Genomic DNA, 7,999 nt, shown 5'->3' with positions numbered 1-7,999 from the left:
ATTTGGGTTATTTCCGGTTTTTAGTTATTGCGCATAATGCTGCTATAAACATTCTTGTGCTTCACTTTCACTGCGTGTATATATACATCTCTGTTGGGAATATACCCAGAGATAAAAAATGAATGAGGGGCGCCTGGGTGGCGCAGTCGGTTAAGCGTCCGACTTCAGCCAGGTCACGATCTCGCGGTCCGTGAGTTCGAGCCCCGCGTCGGGCTCTGGGCTGATGGCTCAGAGCCTGGAGCCTGCTTCCGATTCTGTGTCTCCCTCTCTCTCTGCCCCTCCCCCGTTCATGCTCTGTCTCTCTCTGCCCCAAAAAATAAATAAATGTTGAAAAAAAAAAAATTAAAAAAAAAAAATTAATGAATCTTAGCTGTAGATCAGCACCATCCTAGAAATATAGTACAAGTCAAGTCATATATGTAATTTAGAATTTTCTAGTAGCCACATTAAAAAGGTTTTTTAAAAGTTAAATTAATATTAAGCGTGCATTTTATTAATCCAGCACATCCAAAATATTATCATTTCAGCATGTCCTCAGTATGAAAATTATTAATCAGATATTTTACATTGTTTTTTACATGTTAAATCTTCAAAGTTCAATGTGTGTTTTACATTTAAAGCAATTGGACCAGCCACATTTCAAGTGTCCAATAACTAATGTGGTTATGAACTGCTACACTGGCCAGTGCAGCTCTAGGTAATACTAACAAACAGTATTCCAAAGTGGTTGTGCCAGGTTACTTTCCTGACAAACAGTGTTATGAAAGTTAGACAATTGTTGGGGTGCCTGGGTGGCTCAGTCAGTTGGGCGTCTGACTTTGGCTCAGCTCATGATCTCACAGCTCCCAGGTTCTAGCCCCACATCAGGCTCTGTGCTGACAGCTCAGAGCCTGGAGCTTGCATGGGATTCTGTGTCTCCCTCTCTCTCTGCTCCTGCCCTGCTCTCTCTCTCTCTCTCTCTCTCTCTTTCAAAAATAAATAAATGTTAAAAAAAAATAAAAAAGAAAAGAAAGTTACAATTGTTCCACATCTTCATCAAAGTTGGTACTGGAAGCCTCTTTAATTTTAGCCATTCTGATGATTCTCTAATGGTATCTTATTTTGGATTAATTTGTGGTTCCTTAATGACAAAGAGGTTGAGTCTCTTTTTCTCTGTTTATTGGCAAATTGATATTCTCTTTCATGAAGAGTCTGGGTCCTTTTTTCTGTTGAATTGGTCTTTTTCTTATTGGTCTCATAAGATTAATTGAAAGTTATTCTCTTTTTTTTTCATTCTATGGAAAATCTTGTGTAATATTAGCATTATTAACTCCTTAGCTGATTGTCAAAGTTCTCCAACAAAGCTGTTTGACCTAGATGTTTTCTATATGGAACATGTTAAATTATAGATTCAATTTCTTTCTCTTTTTTTGTCAATTTATTTTTTAATTATAGCACTATTCAAGTTTTCCTATTTCTTCTTGTATCAGTTTCAGTAAGTTGTATTTTTCTAGGAATTTGTCCACTCCATATAAATTTTCAAATGTATTAGTATAGAGATGTTTATAATATATCCTATTATATTTATCAGAGCTGCAGTGTCTGCAGAGATAACTCATTTTTATTTATTTTTTTTACTTACATAGAAGTTAGCATATAGTGCAACAATGATTTTGGGAGTAGATTTCCTAATGCCCCCTACCGATTTAACTCATCCCCGCTCCCACAACCCCTCCAGTAACCCTCTGTTTGTTCTCCATATTTAAAGAGTCTCTTGTGTTTTGTCCCCTCCCTGTTTTTATATTATTTTTGCTTCCCTGCCCTTATGTTCATCTGCTTTGTCTCTTAAAGTCCTCATATGAGTGAAGTCATATGATATTTGTCTTTCTCTGACTAATTTCACTTAGCATAATACCTTCAGTTCCATCCACGTAGTTGCAAATGGCAGGATTTCATTCTTTTTGATTGCCGAGTAATACTCTGTTGTGTGTGTGTACACACACACACACACACACACATGTATATATATATATATATATATACACATACATACATACCACATCTTCTTTCTCCATTCATCCATCAATGGACATTTGGGCTCTTTCCATACTCTGGCTATTGTTGATAGCGCTGCTATAAACATTGGGGTGCATGTGTCCCTTTGATGGATGCTGTATCCCTTGGATAAATACCTAGTAGTGCAATTACTGGGTCGTAGGGTAGTTCTATTTTTAATTTTTTGAGGAACCTCCATACTGTTTTCCAGAGTGGCTGCACCAGTTTGCATTCCCACCAGGAGTACAAAAGAGATCCTCTTTCTCCACATCCTTGCCAACTTCTCTTGTTTCCTGAGTTCTTAATTTTGCTCATTCTGACAGGTGTGAGGTGGTATCTCATTGTGGTTTTGATTTCTATTTCCCTGATGCTGAGTGATTTTGAGCATTTTTTCATGTGTCGTTTGGCCATCTGGATGTCTTCTTTGGAGAAGTGTCTATTCATGTCTTTTGCCCATTTCTTCACTGGATTATTTGTTTTTTGGGTGTTGAGTTTGACAAGTACTTTATAGATTTTGCATACTAACCCTTTATCTGATATGTCATTTGCAAATATCTTCTCCCATTCTGTCAGTTGCCTTTTAGTTTTGCTGATTATTTCCTTCGCTGTGCAGAAGATTTTTATGTTGATGAGGTCCCAATAGTTCATTTTTCATTTTTATTTTAGATACTGGTTAATTACTCCATGTTTTTTTCCTTTATTAGTCTCCAAATTTTTTTGGTCTTCTGAAAGAATCAATGATCAGTTCTGTGAAATCTATTTTATTTTTTCTTGTTTCATTATTTTCTACTTATTGCTTCCTTCCTTCTGCTCTTTCTTATTAAATAAATATAATTTACAATACTTTTCTAACTTTCTTTTCTTTTTTTTTAATTTTTTTTAATGTTTATTCATTCTTGAGAGAGTGAGAGAGAGAGAGAGAGACAGCATGAGTGAGGGAGGGGCAGAGCAAGAGAGGGACACAGAATCCGAAGCAGGCTCCAGGCTCTGAGTTGTCAGCATAGAGCCCAATGTGGGGCTCGAACCCACAAGCTGTGAGATCATGACCTGAGCTGAAGTCAGATGCTTAACCGATTGAGCCACCCAGGCACCCCAAACTTTCTTCTTTTCTAAAATATACATTTAGAACTACATTTCTGCCTCTAAGTAGAGCTTTAGTTGTGTCTCCTAGTTCTGATATATAGCATTTTTGTTATCATTCAGTTTTAAATATTTCCTCATTTCTTTGGTCTATTGGTAGAGTGCATTACCTTAATTGATTTTTGAATAGTGAGCCAGCCCTGCCTACTTGGAATAAACCCCTAGTGGTCGTGGTGTAGAATTATTTTTATACATTGTTGGATTCAATTTATTGTGATTTTTTTTTGAAGATTTTTGCATCTATGTTCATGAAAGATATTGGTCTTTAGTTTGCTTGTTTTGTAATCTCATTGTTCAGTTTTGGTATTAGGGTAATCCTGGCCTCATTGACTAGGAAGTACTCTTGCTTCTATCTCTGGAAAAGATTATAGAGAATTTATATAATTTCTTCCTTAAATGTTTGGTAGAATTAACTAGTGAATTCTGGGCCTGGTGTTTTATGTTTTGAAAGTTTATTAATTCTTTTTTTTTAATGTTTATTTATTTTTTGAAGGAGAGAGAGAGTGTGAGCAGGGGAGGAGCAGAGAGAAAGGGAGGCACAGAATCCAAAGCGGGCTCCAGGCTCTGAGCTGTCAACACAGAGCCACGTGGGGCCCGAACTCTCAAACCGGGAGATCATGACCTCAGCCAAAGTCGGACACTCATCCAACTGAGCCACACAGGTGCCCTGAAAGTTTATGAATTCTTGAATCAGTCTCTTTTTTAGACATAGGGCTATTCAGACTCTTTCTTCCTATAAGAGTTTTGACAAATTGTGTCTCACTGAATCGATCCATTTCATCTGGGTCATCACATTTCTGGGTGTAGGGTTGTTCATTGCATTCTCTTATTATCCTTTTCATGCCATGGGGTCCATAGTGATGCCCTCTCTTTCATTTTTGATCATTGTAATTTGTTTTGCCTTTCTTTTCTATTTAGATAGACTGGCTAAGGGCTTATCAGTTATATTGATCTTTTAAAAGAAACATCTTTTGATTTTATTGATTTTCTCTATTAATTCCCTGTTTTCAATCGCATTGATTTCTGTTTTAATTTGTTTTTTTCTTTTGCTTAGTTTGGATTTGATCTGTACTTCTTTTTTCTAGTTTCCTATGGTGGAAGCTTGGATGACTTCTTTGTCTAATACAGGCGTTTAGTGCTATGAATTTCCCACTAAGCACTATTTTACTGCATCCCATAAAATTTGATACGTTGTATTTTTTTTTCCCACCTAGTTCACATTTCACTTGTGGTCTCAGTCACTTCAAGCTGCTGTAACAAAAATACCATGGACTGAGTGGCCTAAACAACAAACATTGATCTCTCGCAGCTCTGGAGGCTAAGAAGTCAAGAGATCAAGGCACTAGTAGATTGGTGTTTGGTAAGGACTCACATCCTGGCTTATAGATATCTTCCTTCCCTGTATCCTCATGACAGAGAGCAAACTATAGTCTCTTTATCTTTTGTTAATTTACACTCTTTTGCAATTTTTTACTCTTTTGTACACTCACACTCTTTTGTTAATTTAAATCAGTTTTATATAAGAATTTCCAACGTTGACAACTCTTATAAAAAGCATCCAAGCACAGGACACAGAACTGCATCAAACAGCATTCTTATGGGTAGCTGACAGACATTAGAACTTCCACCCTTCTTGGCGACACCCCGAGCTCACTGGTGAACTCTGCTTCCCAGTACTCCTGCAAAGCACACCACAAGCTCAGTCCATCTTCTCAACCCACCAGCTTCAGTTCACAGGACCACACTTACAGATCAGGAACAGAAGAGAACACACACCATACAGCATTCACAGCAGTTGACAAAAGGGGAGGGGAAATACAAGTATCGTTTCACTTAACACATCCAACTAACGGGGTTATCTAAGAACAAAACTCACTTAAAGTCTGTCTTCCAACAGATGTGGATGTCCTTTGAATGCGAAACACATTCATACGTTATCTGCTATTACTGCTCTCTGCACACTCTCACACCAAAGCCACAGGGTTGAGAGTCACATCTCGCCAAGTTAAAAAATACCCATTATGCACCACCAAGTCTCTGCACGCGCTCTCTCCTTTTCTCGCTCACGCTAGCCTTTCATGCCTCGGCACCACCATCAATCCCACACAAAGTTTCAAAAGTTCAAACAGCCTTCTGGTTCCATATCACAGCCTTGCGTTCATAGCGTTGATACGACTCCATGAAATAAAGCGTAGTGGATAAAAATGGGACACCCACCATCAAAGACGCAGCCTGTGCAGCGTGATGACGAAGTCTTGAACGAGAGAGCCTGTAGACGGAAGTATTCGTATGGCAGAATATTTACAGCACTACTTTCAATGAAGTTGCTTCTTCCATAAACATTTGAAATGAGCTGAACTACAGAGATTAAATGAAGCCTTCGTATTGTACTTTTGCACATGAAGGGAGACAAATGTTAACAAAAAACAAAAATGAAAACGAAAGAACCAAACACTGTGACACCATGATCTCCAAAAGAGGAGATTTTCCTACGGAAAAAATTCATATGGTGGGGTTCAAATTAAAACAAGGAGAAAACAGTGTAGTTCTAATCAATGGTTTCTATTTTGAGCGTGCAAAGAATTCACTTGACAAGTCCAGGGATAAAATATTCCAGGAGAAACCTTTTGATATCAATTGTAGTGTGTTGGGTTTTTTACCAATCAGGCAAACAGCAGTTCTCTTTCAAAGACTCAACATTTCAACCCTTTATGTAACAAAACTTACAAAATTCCTTTAGCTTGTCCTCTTTTTCTAAAGAAAAATGTCAAAAATACTGCTGAATATACTCCACACTGAACAGACCAATTCTGAAAATTCTCGGTACGTATGTATTTTACAACATACTTACCAGTGTTTAGAAAAATCTGAATTCCCACCAGTCTATACCAACCCCACCGTCTACATTCCCCAGCCAGAAGATTTAGAATCCGTGCTGGAGCCAAAGCCTCCATTAAAACTGCTGCCTGACCCTGCATCTGACGCGGATCCCCAACCAGTCGCCGCACCTGAATCAGAACCCCTATAGGAGTTATTTCCAGAACCAAAGGCCCAATTTGGCTCCCTCTGCATGTTGCCTTGGCTTTGGTTATTACCGGATGGGCCTGACTGGTTCTGCTGACTGGCTAACATGCCCACCATGCCCCAGCTGCTGTGCGGTGCCCCCTGGGCAGCTGCCATCATTGCCTATTAATGCTAAAAGCGCCAAAGTTCATCCCCCCACCCGTATTACCGCCTTGATTGTTTCCCACACCAGCCCCACCCCCTCTGCTGTCACCAAATCCACCCCATTCCCAAAGACACCTGGATTACCACCAATTCTTCCACTTCTTTCTGTCTATTGCTATTGTGCTTAGGTTCAGCATTGGCTATATGGACGCTGATTCCTTTAATGATCAAGTCCTCTCCACAAAGAGACTGGGCCACCTGATCATCTGCAAATGTAACAAAGGCAAATGCCCTGAACGTTTGGAAATGAAGACGTCTGCCACTTCTCCGTACTGGCAAAAAAAACCTGCCGCCGCTCATCGGCGGTCATGTCCTCCGTACAGCGCCCAACAAACACCTCCCTGCTTCTCAAAGGCTCATCTGGGCTTTGCTTAGAATTAGGAAGTTTACGGTCACACCGTGGTGCGTCTATCATCTGTCGCCGCGACATTACCTTCACCTGGGTTTCGTATTCCGTGAAACGAACAAAACCAAACCCCTCTGAATGACCAGTTTTAAGATCTTTCTTGACCTGAACCATAAGAACCTCTCCAAAGGTACTAAAATATTCTCTTAGATCCTGTTCAGTCATTTTCCACGGGAGACCCAACACTATTAAATCCGATGTTTTCTGGACAGCTCTTTTCACTTTCACTGGTGAAGAAGCATCCGTCTCATCCATTTTTCTTTTGTTGACAAAAAGATAGTTTGTGATCGTTGACAACGTATACCAGATTTCCCCAGCCAGCTTCGGGGGCATGCAGAATTCCTTCTACCAGCCACACACCTCTCATACACTGAGACACTGGACTCCTGTAGCTCAATCCACAGGCCCCCAGAAACTGGGCTGTAATTGTGGACAGCAGCACTGTCCCATCGTCTTCTGATGGTGTTTCAATGGGCTTGTCATTCTCATCTTTGGTTCCCCGAATACATTCAGACATCTTTTCTTAGTTTTCCGTTAGGCCACTGCTAGGAAGCCTGACAGAGAACCCGAAGCAACGACAGTTCCAGGAGCAGCCCAGCTACCACTTCGCTCCCACAAAAGGTAGTCTCTTTATCTTCTTGTTAGTAAATTAATCCTATCATGTGGTCTCCAGCCTCAAGACCTCATTTAAACTTTACCTCCCAAACCTCCCAAAGGTGCACCTAATACCATTCTTTTGGCGGTTAGGATTTCAACATATGAATTTTGGTGGGACACAGATAGGCAGTCCGTTACCCTTGTGATTTCTTCTTTTGACCTCTGTGTTATTTAGAAGTATATTTCTTAACTTCTAAACGTATGGAGATTTTTAAGGGATATTTAAATCAATTTCTAGTCCAATGAAACTGTGGTCAGAGAACATATGCCATAGGATTTCAATCTTTTGGAAATTATCAAGCTTTGCTTTGTGGCTAAGCGTGTGATAAACTTGAGAGAAATTTTTTTGAGGGCCTGAAAATATGCTATACAACAGTTGTGGAGTTCGGTGTTCTACATAAGCAATTAGATCAAGCTTGTTAATTGTGTTATTCAAACTTCTTGTATTCTTACTGACTTTTTGTTAGAAATTGATTTTGTAACAATTGTTAAAGCAGATTCATTGCTTGTCTCATTAGTTGCCACAGAGGTATG

The 7,999-nt window shown here is 39.5% G+C and overlaps 1 pseudogene; it reads right to left on the bottom strand.

Moving 5' to 3' along the window:
* Positions 1-5,826: 5,826 nt before the first annotated feature.
* Positions 5,827-7,414, bottom strand: LOC115525578 (annotated as a pseudogene).
* Between the last annotated feature and the right edge of the window lie 585 nt (positions 7,415-7,999).

Source organism: Lynx canadensis, chromosome D1, assembly GCF_007474595.2.
Source record: "Lynx canadensis isolate LIC74 chromosome D1, mLynCan4.pri.v2, whole genome shotgun sequence".
In the NCBI taxonomy this organism is placed as follows: Eukaryota; Metazoa; Chordata; class Mammalia; order Carnivora; family Felidae; genus Lynx; species Lynx canadensis.
This window is presented reverse-complemented; position numbering and strand designations above follow the sequence as displayed.